Raw genomic sequence first — 12,884 nt, 5'->3', positions numbered from 1 at the left:
TCTCTCTCTCTCTCTCTCTCTCTCTCTCTCTCTCTCTCTCTCTCTCTCTCTCTCTCTCTCTCTCTGTTTGTGTCATTTCTGACATTGTATGTGCAGTCTTGGATTGCTGACAAGGATGACTTCCTTCGGCGCCGGACAAGAGAGTATCGAGGAAGGGATGCGGCCCTAGCACAGTACCTTTCAAAGCTTTGCGAGTCACCGATAGTAGTTTTTCACAATTCCATGTCACAAGAGGGTTCAATAGCAACTTACACATTCAAGACACTATCACGCTTCTTGGGTGGACCGGTGCTGCCCAAAAGTGCAGATAAAGTCATTCTTGTTGACAAAGTGTTTGCTAGAGATTGTTTTGGTTACTGCCCAGGCTATACAGGTGGTCGGGCAGCGTATTACTACACGTACACAGCAATGGCACTAGCTCTTGGTAGACAAAACCCAGATGAACTTTTAGAGTATGGCAAACATCTCATGATTCGTTACAAGGGTGACGTGCCAAAAAACAAAATTGAACCTGCAAAATCTTGATACACTTCAAGTAGCAATTGTATAAGGTCATGTATTACATAAATTTTTTACAATGCCATCCACTCAGAGTATCTTTCTCCACTTGTGATTCACATACACCATTGTCTCTCTCCACCTTCGTTGACTTTCACGAGCTCCGGAGTTGTTGTATGCCATTGATCTTTTAGATTTTTGTTGTTGTAAATGTCTGATTGCTTGTGCTGTTGCTGAATTTGCCAAGACTTCTTTTGCCTGCATTCGATGAATGATTCTACGATAGAACCATTCAAATAGTTCTCTCAAACTGTTAGCCTTGATTCGAGAGCCACCATGTCGTGTGTGCCTGAAATAAGCATTTCTCGCCATGTAATGAGACTTTTCCATCCCTTGGGTATTCCATATTGCCGGGTTCCCATACTTCTGTATAAAATATGGCAAATGATTGAAGATGATGTGCTGGATATGAAAACAGATTAGTTAGAATGTTTTACACTCACATATTTGCACATAAGAGAGAATGAAATACACAATAATACCATGTAGTGAGTAATCTGGGTGTCTGTCCATGCTGTCTTGAATGATTTTTTCAGAAGGTTGAGATTTTCCTTGAACTTGTTCATATCACCTTGTGACCAGTCATCTTTGTCGCACATCAAAAATAGGATGTCTATTGATCGCCAAACCTCAGCCTTCGCGTTACGAGTAGTTGGTTCGTGGTCTTTGACTGCAATATGTAGCTTTTTCCAGCTCTGATACTCTACCTTGCTAACATAAGATGTGTTATATATTTTTCCATGTTTTGTTAGCTTTGGATCTCTTGTACCTTGGGGCTTAGATAAAAACCTCCGTGCCTTCACCCCACCGATGGAAGGTTTGCATGGGACATCCTTCTCAGCAGTTGATCTCTTTTCATCCCGCTGGATTTTCACATTGCCACCATGAAGCCCCATATCCGACAGTACCATTTCTAAGCACTGCAAGGCTACTTGTCGTTCTGCAGAGTTCTTAATCTTCCAAGCAAACCCGATGTATAAGTAGACCAATTTCTCTACAATTCTACAAAGGGCATGCATTGTACAAATGTGAACATTCACAAGTGGTATTTTCAAAACTGGTCGAAAAGCAGGATCCTCAATGTGACGTGTTGGAGCTTTTCTCCACCACTTTGGGTTCATGACCTTTGCAGGCTCCATGCAGAACAAACACGGTGACTTTGCCATTGCACCCATTCCACAATTATACATGCACTTTAATGTTTTAAGGTCACCTGCAAGATGCCACTGAACTTGAAAGTCTCCCCTTCCATCTAGACGTAGTACCTCTCCCTGGTTAGTCTGCCGATCAATCAGCTCCGGAATATTAGTTCGATGGAACACCCAATATAGAATCTCATGATCTTCTTTCTTTACCTGCAACACAAAATAAATGAGACTTAAGTAGATCTAAATATTTGAGCTTACTTGAGAATATCGCTTACCTCAAACGCACCAAGCCACCATATGTTAGATTCTGATTGAACACTAAAATATAAAGGATCATCACTGGGACACTTTGAGAGGGCTCTATTCATTAAAGTAATAGTAACACGCTCTAGCTTTTTCTCTTTAACAAGCTCACACTCATCCAGTTTTAACACAAAATGTAATAGTCCACGTGACTCTTCAAATGTGACGTTGTAAAACTCCACCATTCTCTTCTGTAGTATCCGCAGGTCCATAAAAATATTGTTGAACTCATCATATGCCACAGTGTTGGCTCCATGGCCACTGTAAGTTGCTTTAATATGAAAGGGTTGTCCAAGATAGTCTCCCTGTGCCTCGTTAAGCTGAAGCCTCTCTTTCCAAACACTTGAGGCTGATGGTAGAAGTTTGGATTTTATACCCTTCCTAACAAAGATGGTTGAGACAGACTTTTGGATAGCCGAATATCCTCTTTTGCTTACACCAAGTGAATCAAGTGTGCCTTGTATCTCTTTTGCAGGCACTGAGTTCTCTGAAATAAAGCGGTCCACTACATTTCTTTGTAGAACCTTAAACTTCTTGTCATGTACTATATCTGCTGCCAGGCTTCTACTTATAAGTGGCTTCAATCTCTTTCCTATATTGGCTTTGGGGTCAATGTTTTCCTTGTCAGGATAGATTGAGTCTCTACATGAAGACAATGCATAAGTAAATAACAGAAAATTTGCTTCACTAACACTATTTAGGCACATGAAAACAATGCATAACAAGAAAAAACAAAGTGATTACTTAACTAAGACAATGTAGCCAACCAAGAAGCATCACCTTAATGCTCGGATTCTTTTCTTGAGACCTCCTGATGCAACCTGCAATGTTTCAAGATTGCGCAATTTCTTCTTTCGGATACGACCACCCAAGATGGTGTCCTTCATTTGACAACTTCGCACCTTTTCTTTCAGTTCTTGTACCTCTGTTTTATGTTGCAAAATGGTAACCTGATCTGTAGAATGTAAATGTGAAAGGCGAACAATCTCACATTGTTGAGATTGGAAAATGCTCTTGTAAGTTCCAGCTTCTCTTGTAAGTGATTTACAATAACCCAGAAGGCCGTTTTCTCCATCACCAGCAAAGGTCAATAAGCTTGTAGGATTGACAAACGGTGGAGACGCATTAGTTATTGGATTCTTAGGGTAGAGAGAGCCTCTCGTCCAGATATCTATGTGTTTAGCTCCTTGAGCTCTGAGCGTGTCTATGGAGGTGGGAGGTATATGTGTGTTTGTTTTACTGCGCTTAATCAATGGTTGGTACTCATTGTCCAAATCAATGTGAAGGTGATATTTGGCTCGTTTGTGGGTAACATTTGTGCCATTTGAGGAGTGCGCCATTAGCCAAATGTGCAGGTTTAATGGAGAGTGAATAGCGGCTGCGGATTTGTCCCTCCATGTTAGCCTCATTCCCTCCGTATTGACGTTGTTCATTCAATACAACTAAAAAGAGTATTATCCCTCAATCACTACGAACGAATGTTCAGAGGGGTAAGGAATGTACTTAAAGTACACTTTTTGAAGTTTTACTATGGAAGACCCAGCTCTTTTATTTGTCATTTTTTCTAGAGAGAGAGTGCAAAAAATACATTTTCTTAGAAGGCCCTCCAAATGACCTCCGAAATTTCCTAATGATATGATACACAAGCAAACATGGAGGGCAAGAGTGCACTGCCTTGGTCGACATCTATGCCTAGGTTGTCTCCCTCAATGTCTTGCAGATGGTTGTCAATGTATGGTAGCCTACGGCTCTATGCTCCTGCTCCCTTCCGCCTCTCATTACTAATGTTCTTTATTAGGTTACTCTAGCCGACTGCACATGCATATATGTAACCTCCTCTGAAGTCTGTTGTGATGTCTGCTCATATGAATGCCACGTATGTAGTCGAAAGAAATCAATGATCTCCCTTTGTGAGTGTCTCCTTGAGAGACTCTCCCTACGTCTGCGCAACTCCAATAAAAATAGCCCAAGGCATCTCTGATCCTTTTATCTCATAACTTTAGCAAGTGGTCCAAAACCCTCTGTGAATAGGCAGTGGAAGCAAGGGGTTTGAGGGTAAGAGGGGCCATGCCGCCACCAAAGGCGGTGCCGTTTTACTAGTATATGTAAAGGATAAACAAGTGATAAAATCATGAGGCCTGCCAGTTAACTAAAGTTAACTAAAATAGGTAGGGAGAAGTCGCCTAGGGTATCATCATTAAATTTGCACTCCCTCCCACAATTAAACGATTTCAATCCCTAGACACTCATTAGAATCATAAGAAGGTCAAGCAATATCCAAAAAGTTCAAAAAGTTCAAAAAGCAAATGCTTTCTCTTCTTCTTGCACCTTCCCAATGCTGGCTTAGCTTTCCATCACCTACACTATCAAGAGACATACACAACGCTAGAAAATAAATTTTCTATACAACTCCATGAGCAATCAATAGCTAAGCTATATCTGAAGTGCTTAAATTGACGTCATTAGTCCATTTTGACTCCAGATTTATCGTTACCACCTCCGGTATGCAGACAATATCGAGCTTTGCTTGGGTGTGTGCCATGGGGATGAGCCTCTTGCAATTCAAGCTGCGTGTGTGTGTGTGTGTGTGTGTGTGAGAGAGAGAGAGAGAGAGAGAGAGGAGAGAACGAGAGAGCGCCACCAAGCATCACGTCTCAAACGGAGGCATCTGATCATCATGCTTGCACAACTGCCACTATACTTTGTGGTCTCACCTCTATCGCCATGCAGTCCATCATTAAGCCCCTTATCTGGCGCATTCAGACTATACAAGGCAACTAATGTCCATCTTTGGTTTCCTTCTTCTGACGCTGCCATCTAGCTAGCAGCTCTCGAGATTGAAACATTGGCCCTATTACCAACTGATTGGTCCATCATGCTTGCCTTGAAGACCACGATCCATAGCAAATATACCATGCACGTAGCTTCATAAGCTTACATAGCCACCTTGTATCCTGCAAATAATGATAAAGGCACTCATAGATCAGCTCAAGAGAATGAGTGTGTGAAGCTTTGATGAGCTCACACTGAAAGATGGCTCTAGCTGGAGTTGTAAGAAAACATGAGGTTCCAAGATGACGAGTTGGGGAATCGAACTTACGACATTGCAAGGACCTTATGAGAGAAGGCACCTTCCATTGATATCGAGCACACAAGGAAGTTGCAGGAAGATAGCTCATGTGCCACCGTCACTAGAAAGATCATGCAGATAGATGAGCGCATAGTGTTGTTCGTGGTACGTTTTCGGGTGGAGATCTAGGAGAAGATGTGCAGAGGGATGTCAAACGGGGGCTGGCGGGGAAAATGCTGAGGTCGATGGAGGCGATGAAGGATATATGGGTGTCAAGGCGGAAGGGTCTCAGTCACGATGACTACAATGAGAAAGAGATGATGGAGTTGAGGGTAGAGGACATGTTTGCATGGCCGGTGTTGCTGTTGATAGAGTATGTGCTGGGGGTGGAGTTGTCGGGAACCAGTACATGTGAGCTGTCCGGGAAAATATGGGAGGTGATGCACAAGATGACAGAGGCCACGGCCTACAATGTAATTCCACTGAATGATATGTCCTCGTCGGGGAAGAAGATGGCAAACATGGAGGCCACTAAGGGCCTTGAGCAACAGCTCCTAGGGCTCTGCCACCTATTGTCAAGACCTCGCGAGGTAGTTGGCAAAGTTCCCATTTCTACCTTGGACCTGCGTATCCTTCACGGTTATCTTATGGGACTTCAAGCTGACGCTAAGGTCTGCACAAGACCCACTATTGACGACATGCATAATGGCTGCAGTCAAAGCATGGTCTGTAGACAATGAACCAAGGCGTTGCAAAATAATTCCATCGCACATCTACTGGCAATTCACTCGTTGACACAATGAAAGGAGTACCGATAGGATGTAGCGCCCCCTAGCTCTGTTAAAGATGGGCTTGAAGGCCCCCACCCCCTCGTCGTCCATAGCTCGTAGGACGAGAGAGAGAGAGAGGGAGAGAGAGGGGTAGCAAGCGTGAGAATTTTCCGCATTCATGAAAACTACACTCTAACAATGCAAAAATATCTTCTCCTCTCTCCCTCTCTCTTCCCAAGGAAACACCCCCTAATTTTTTTTAAATAAACTTCTCTTTATAAAGGCTTCCATACTATACTAAGGCTTCGACAATTGGGCAGGCCAAAAACCACTCATGAAATCACAACATAATAAACTTGAAGGATTCGCCAATCATGGCTCTATTTATCCACCAATCGTATTTGCCCTTTGGGTAGGCCTAATAATAATCTCAAATAGAGATCTGGCTAGAAAGATTCATAGTAGAATCAAGGTTATCTACCATTGAGTAAATATAAAATAAAAAATGATTCAGTGGCCATGTAGTGAGTATCCTCTGGCCAATTTAAAAAAAAAAGTGCAATTTTAAAATACTGATCTCCCCTTTTTCACAAGCAAAAAAGGGAACACATCACTATGGCCTTAGCCCTTTGGGCAGGCCAAAAAAAAAAGGGGAACTCATTTTTCTTTTTTTCCCAAACTCACAATTTGTGAGTGAAATGTATTAAAAACCAAAAACTTTAACCAAGCAGCCATGCTCACAGTGAGCCATGGCAACAATCACCACCATAACACTATATTCAACGACATAATTAGCATTTAGGGCTTTACAGGGGCCTTTATGCCAAGAACATTTCTCTACATACTAACACAAAACATGATCAAAAGCTACTAAAAATCATGCATGGTGCTTATGGGGGGAGCCCATGCCTCCATCACCAACTCTAGGAGAGCCGAGGCCACCATGGCTCCACCTGCTGTCACCAAGCATGACCATACCATCAACCGCCAGGGTGAAATCACAACCACGAGCAATAGTGTCACCATCTCAAACCAAAAATGAAACAAGCCAAGAGGGGGGCCTCTCCCCTTCAAAACGTGTGTTGTGGTGCCACCATGGGGATGCCTCCTTCCACAAGTCGATACCCACCCAAATCACGGATCTGCAGCAGCACCCAAAGACGAAAAATAAGAGGGAGGAGAAAAGGGAGCGTGGCAACTTCAAGGGAGGAGTTGCCGGGTGCATCCTCGGGGGACCTCCGGTAGGTAAGCCATCTCCTTGATATGTCACCAGCAAGGCTGCTACACATTGGCCAAGTCTAGTCCCTACTATAGCAAGCCCTTCGAGCCTCCTCGCTCCATATTCTCACCGGTTGAGTGGGCATCGCAGAGGCATCGACCTCCCGACCCTCACAACCCTAAGAATCCCTTTACCTAGAGGAGGGGGCGACAAATGGCTGGAAATTGCATGCATTGAACAAATGTGGCTTCTATAGCATAGCAATTTACTATTTGACTTCTATTATGGCTCCATCTCGATATATTAGACAGAATCTCTAGAGATCCATTGAAGGTTCGCTCTCATAGAACATTCCATTAAATGGTGAGCCAACACTTAGATATTGAGCTGAGGACATCGCCATAGAAGGAACTATTGAGCTGAGCCAGTTTGTGGTGATGGCCTGGGTGACCTTTAGGTGAGCACCTCTATATTATAAAAAAAATATGTGATGCGCTCCCTTGCCTCAAACGCCTCTTGTCTTTCCTACCATGGTGCCCACATGATCTGCTACTGCCAACTGCTGCTGTCGCCAGCTACCTACCACCCACCTCCCTTGTTGGCTCTTCGACTCGCGTCAACTCCACCACCTGGCACACATCTTTTTTGGCTTGCCCAAAGGGCAAAGGCCATAGAGATGAGTACTCTTTTTTGCTGGCTAAAAATAAGAAGTGATTTTTTATATTTTATAAACTAAAGAAAAATTGCTATTGGCTAGTAAGGTACTCATTTATGAGAGTGTGAGGTCACTGGTTATATAGGAATGATAGCCTTCTAGTTGGAATTCACTATCTCACAAACTATCAAAAACCACATACATACCTGGTAGCTCTCATCTATTATTGGCCGGAACCTCCAAAGATGCTTTCACTTCATTCTTTGCCTTGGTAGGACAGTAAACCTGCATCGCAGGATTTGAACTCTCACGAGCCAGCATAGGAGTCATGCGATCATCTCCCTAACCAACTTTGCACCCAAGTAATTGGTGCTCTAAACATGTCCAGAACTTTAAGAAAACTTCTTTCGTTGCCTTCAAGGCTCGTGTTCCAACCTGACCAACTGTCTACCCCGTCTGTCATCTGCCACCTGCACGTTGTCTCGCCTCCTGCTCACACCCTCTAGTCTGTCTACTGCGTCATCTGCCGCTGTATGCATCTCAGATTTTCGTTGCTAGAAGAATCACGTCAGATTTCGATCTTTTTAGGATTTTTTCCAGCTGGGTATCCCACGGCACTAAAAGGCACGGGTAGAAAGAGATGGGATTGGCGGCGCAGGTCGAAAGGGGGAATCTCGAGGGGGATTGAGGGTGGAAAAAATTGGGCGCCCATGGTGGGCATGGAGACTCGAACCCTCGCCACCACCGTGAGAGCCCAATGCGCTAATCGCTACAACTGCAATGGGGAAGTTGACATATGAGCAAACCGGCAAATGATAAATAAACGTGGACAGCTCCCCTTGCTTGTCCAAGTTTACCTTTTGGTGTCTTAGTTTACCCCGACATCCTACGGCTGCGCGCGTCTTGAACTTCGTGTCCGAACTTCGCTGCCATGGATCCCACCGCTTGAGCTTCAATTAATCTCCCGTGCCCTTTAGTGCTGAGGGTGGGTATCCCCTAGTGATGTGCACTGCATGTAGTCACGGGGGTGATACGAGACGGGCAGGTGGGGGGAGCCATGGGGGTGGAAGGCGTGCAAGAGGCTTTAGAAGCGTGGAAGCAGGCAGGAGTGAACAAAGCTTTTTTTGCGAACATGGTAGAGCTGGATGGGGGTGGGGGGATTCAGCTAGGCGAAGGTGTGGACTAGGGAGGAGACGTCGGAAGGACAGAGATGAACCACAACGGGGTACCTTTCTGCAATTTTGTCTGATGGATACTCTCTCTCTCTCTCTCTCTCTCTCTCTCTCTCTCTCTCTTAGCACGAGCACAACCAAAGCAGCCGGCCAGCCAAAGAGAATCTTGCAAGGGCGAGTGCATACGTGTCGAGTGCTCTTTTTGGCCGGCAAGTGGCTGGCTGGCCGCTGTAGCCCACGCCTCACCTCCCCCAGCAACGTCTCCAGCCTCCTGCCATCGAATCAAAAGTCTGCAACCCTCTTCCACTCGCTGGCCGAGCTGCTCGCTGGCCGAGCTGCTGCCGGAGAGGTTGTGCTCAATATCGCCAGCCAGCAAGGGAAGATTCCCCAGCATCAACTGTTGGCTGCCCAGCTGCCGTCCGGCTCGTTGTGCTCTCTCTCTCTCTCTCTCTCTCTCTCTCTCTCTCTCTCTCTCTCTGGGTGTGTGTGTGTGTGTGTGTGTGGTGTTTGCAAAAGGCAGGCTATTGAAGGTGATCGTGACAAGGGGAGGAGCAGGGCAGCAAAATGTGTGGATACAAGCTAGAAAGCAGGGGTCGCACAGTAGGAGAGAGGGGAATGACGGGCTTGCAAGGCAGGTGCAAAGGCGATGGTGGGAGCAAGGTTGCACACTACTAGGGAGGGTGTGAGAGCAGGGGTAGGGAGATGTTGCGGTGGTTCTGTGAGGGCATCTGCATGCTATGGGCAACACAGGTCACACGATCTCAAGCTATAGTGGAGGCATGAAGAGAGAGAAAAACGTATGTGGCAAGCACAGGTAGGAGATACATGCACTAAGGGGAACTGTGGGATGGTGAAAATGACCCAAAGAGTTGTGTCAAGCCACGAAGTTGATCGATCTGGGGAGCACACCAGAGGTGTAGGGCACAAGAGATGACATATTGGTGCAGAAGCCTCGCCGGGGAGATGATGGGGACAGGCAAAACTCGTCTCGTTTGCCTTCTACATTATCTGCACGCAAAATGAGACCTACGCCCACCATCTACCTCTTTTACGAAACCCATTTGATCCAGCACAGCCAGTGAGGGCTCTTCGCTTGCTGCTTCAAGCTGAAGCCGTCCTCAATCAAAAAAGCTGGAAGCCGCTGAGTTGTAGGGCGAGGGAGCACGTTTACTGGCACGTTCTCTAAGCACATTAGAGAGAGAGAGAGAGAGAGAGAGAGAGAGAGAGAGAGAGAGAGCATGCTCTATCCAAAGCTTGACAAAGCAGACATGGAGAGTTCCATTGTGTGGCCAATGCTTTTAATGAGAGTAGAGCTAGCTACAATGCTGCTGGAGAGATCAGACTGAGGAAGAGAAAGGGAGAGAGGAGAGAGAGAACCTTAGTAAATTGCGTTACTAGGGTTCCATTTTCTCCCCTGCGGATGGAGTAAGCTTGAGTCTCTGCAAGGCTGTTCAGTCTTTGTTCACGTGGGAATCTTCACGGAAACAAAGCAAAGATAGAACCCTTCTACTTGAGGACGACAAGCTCTTCTGCCTTGTTCTCTCTGTCAATAATGCTTCCCCCAACAAGAGCGGAATCAACCCTTACCAAATTCCCTTGCCCCATCCTCTCTTTGCCCTTGGATATGGTGCTGCTCAAGAGATCTGACTGTTCATTGCTGTTCATTGGCGACCGCAAGAGCCTTAAGCAGAAAGAGGCCAAGCAGAAGCTTGCAGAGGAAGGCCTCAACTCCATATCGAAGGTCATTCTTCGAACGGATTACAAATTTTATGAGGCTAAACGCACGCTCTGTGGCTCATACGATCTCTTCCTTGCCGATAAGAGTGTCCTGCCTGCTCTGTCGAAGCTTCTTGGGAAGAATTTCTTCGAGAAGGATTGGAAGAAGGATAAGGTCCATCTCTGTAGACCTCAGAAAGAAGGATTGGAAGAAGCAAATAGAGGTTGTGCCAACATCCATGCTGTTGTAGCTGGTATAGCGTCATGTATACCCAAGAAATTGGAAGAACATAAGGTCCATGTATCTGAAAACTTTGGAGTCAGTTCCTCTCCCACTATACCAGTCTCTACCAGATCTTGCTATGAAAATCGGTTAGATAGGTCGGTGATCTTGCTTGTGCAAAAGCTAGCCTTGGTTAAGTCTTCTCGGAATGGTAAAAGCTTTTGAATACATCTTGATCAATTTCTTGCTCAAGAATACAGTGGTGGGGAAAGAAAGGCTTCAAGCACGGAGCTTGAACTCTAAACTTCGCTGGTGATGCCAACTCGAAATTCAAATTGCTCTATGATGTGAACTCTAACTAAAATGCTCTTGGATCAACAGTTGGTGGATTGACATTCAATTTGGTTTTGTGAGCCAGGTTGATGGGGACAAAAAAAGAGAGAGGAGAGAGAGGGACTACCTTGCTATTTTTAGAGGCATGTGAAGAAGTGTTAGTTACACTGAGCACATTAGAGAGAGAGATGATCTCTGACATTTCGTTCTCCTCTGCTTCTTTTTTATTGAATTGAGCCCTCCTTTGAATAGGTGGGTAAAATATGACTTGTTTGGTCACATTAGAAAGAGTGAAAAAGAATGCATGTGTGTATAGTGAATGAGTCTTACAATCTTATCTCCTCTGTTTCTCTCTCTCTTGCGTCCTTGGAAGCTTTCACCTGGATAGACCTATTTACATTGATGATGGCAGGCCTCGTGATTTCATCACTTGTTCCTTTTGCTTGGAGTTAATCCCAAAAGCGGCTTTTGCTGACAAACACACTCCAAACCTCCCGTTCAATCAAACTTTCCGTGAGCTTCACTCTACTCAAAAAGGGGAGAAGCACATAGCACCATCTTTGCATCTTATTCCTTACTTTCTCCATAATCTTTCCTTGTGAGTTACATCCACCCCTAGAGGGGCTCCCAGGTGCCAAATACCTTCCCTTTGGACATTATCTCGCCGGTCTACATTGTCGGATCAAAAAAGTTTCAGATCTTAAGTGATATGGAAGTCTACTTCATACTACCATTTGGGTCCGAGAATTTAAGTACTTGCTAAATCACAATACTCTTTTTTTGCCAAACTCACAATAATGAGTGGATGAATTGGAATGTAATGAACTACATATTCCACAAAGAAATGTACAAAGAAACTTCAAGCTTGTGTTAAGCCTTGAGGGACCATTGGTTACACCAAGTTACATGGCCTTAGCTAGAGGCAAGACAAGACCCGTGAGCCCTTACCCAACGTAATTGGTCATGATGGCAAGAGTTGCCCGCTTCCACTAGTCCAAATTCTTCCTTTTTTCACTCGTAATTACGTTTCCTTGCTTCATTGGATAATCTCTGTGAAGTTAGAGGTCCTTTTTAAACACTCGACGGTTCCTAGCCTTCCAAATTTATTAAAAGAAGCAAAATTTTACAATTTGTGTACAAATTAGAAGTGCTTGGCTTTTCATCCCCTTCCCTCTTAAAAACAAACCACTATTAATGTACACTATCTTCCAAGTCCTTTGAATCCATTTACATATCTTATCTATCATGCCACAAATCGTCAAGCACTCCATGAATAAGTGGGCGGCGTCTTCTATTGCCATGTTGCACCTCGAGCATCTATCTGAGCCTATGAGAGATTGGGGACTAGTACATGCAACTCTCCACCCAACCATGCCTAATATAGGCCCTTGAACTCCTAAATATAGGATCCCCTATACCACGTGTGTTTCTTGGCCCTTGTCCCTGGTCCATCCTACCCTAAGCCGTTCCCCCCTTGGAATTGTGTCTTCGTCCTCAAAAACATAAGTGATGATAAAAGAACACTAATGTTTTCCATGGTGGCATCCTTTTCAAATCTAGCTATCCATTTGGCCGAAACATGGTTCAACAAGAGGTAAAATGAAATCAAGAAGAACAGCTTGATTTTCCATAATGTTGTCCATTTGCAACCATTTTGTGTAACCAGCTTATATCCAACATAGTGTGTAAACTCTATTTATAACTCAATATAGTATTT

The 12,884-nt window shown here is 44.7% G+C and overlaps 1 pseudogene; it reads left to right on the top strand.

The window, feature by feature from the left end:
* The first annotated feature begins 8,780 nt into the window (after positions 1-8,780).
* On the top strand, positions 8,781-12,280 carry LOC147461536 (uncharacterized; annotated as a pseudogene).
* The last annotated feature ends 604 nt before the right edge of the window (positions 12,281-12,884 follow it).

The sequence above is a fragment of the Adiantum capillus-veneris genome, chromosome 3, assembly GCF_014529385.1.
Source record: "Adiantum capillus-veneris isolate H3 chromosome 3, ASM1452938v2, whole genome shotgun sequence".
NCBI classification, from domain to species: domain Eukaryota; kingdom Viridiplantae; phylum Streptophyta; class Polypodiopsida; order Polypodiales; family Pteridaceae; genus Adiantum; species Adiantum capillus-veneris.
The sequence above is the reverse complement of the archived record's forward strand: the minus strand, read 5'-3'. Positions and strand labels throughout refer to the sequence as shown.